Source organism: Octodon degus, unplaced genomic scaffold (assembly GCF_000260255.1).
Source record: "Octodon degus isolate 3935 unplaced genomic scaffold, OctDeg1.0 scaffold00976, whole genome shotgun sequence".
NCBI lineage: Eukaryota > Metazoa > Chordata > Mammalia > Rodentia > Octodontidae > Octodon > Octodon degus.
Genome location: NW_004525552.1, coordinates 10990 through 11785, shown reverse-complemented (window position 1 = coordinate 11785; position 796 = coordinate 10990). Strand labels below are relative to the sequence as shown.

General features: G+C 61.3%; 1 protein-coding gene across 1 annotated transcript in view; it reads right to left on the bottom strand.

The window, feature by feature from the left end:
- The window catches only part of LOC101577044 (leukocyte immunoglobulin-like receptor subfamily B member 3), a gene marked incomplete at both ends in the record, with an annotated part of 5789 nt that overhangs the window by 776 nt on the left and 4217 nt on the right, over nt 1–796 (bottom strand). The window lies entirely within an intron of this gene.

Below are 796 nucleotides of genomic sequence, written 5' to 3'. Positions count from 1 at the left end.
CCTCACTGTTGTGGGACATGTGATTGCCCACCCCAGGCAGTGGACAGACAGGGAAACTGAGGCTCAGAGAGGCAACATTGCTGCAGACCTCCCAGCAGGAAGAGGGGTTTTGGGGGTGAAACCTGGAGGTGCTGCCTTCCTGCCTTGTAAACGGATGGGGAGAGAAAGCCTGAGCAGGCAGTCCTGGCCCTGCCCCTGCCCTCCACACTGTCCCTGTTCCTGAACAGAGAGACAGGACACCTGCAGCATGGGGACCTGGAGGCTTCCCTGGGAGGCCACCTCTGGAGGGCTCACTGCAAGGTCAGCACCAGGGAACCTTAAGGTTGGGGCTGGGCCTCCGCTTGACCCCTGGAGACACTGAGGCCCACCCAAGCTGGTCCCAGTCTGCATCTCGGGAGGAGGCTGCCCCATCCTCATAGCTCAGCCCCTTCCCTTGCTCCTCCCAGCACTGTCCTCACTCTCCACCTTGGTGTCCAAACTCTGGCAGGAGTGTCTGGTCCTTAGGACCTCCTAGGAAGGTTGGGGATGTAAGGGTCTAGGCTCCCTGCACCCCATTTCAGATGCTGCTCCTTCCAGGCTGGACGCCAACAACTCCTTCCCCTGGACACTGCCCCAGACAGCCCAGATCCCAAGCCCTGGTGTTCCTGGTTCCCTTCCACCTTCCCTGTGCCTGGACACCAGGGGAGCTGAGACTGGAACCAGGACTGCGATGGGCTGAGCATCTCCAAGCCTGGACACAGGACCTTGAGACAGAGCCCAGGATGCTCCTGCTGTGGGGCTGGGTGCTGAGGGCAGG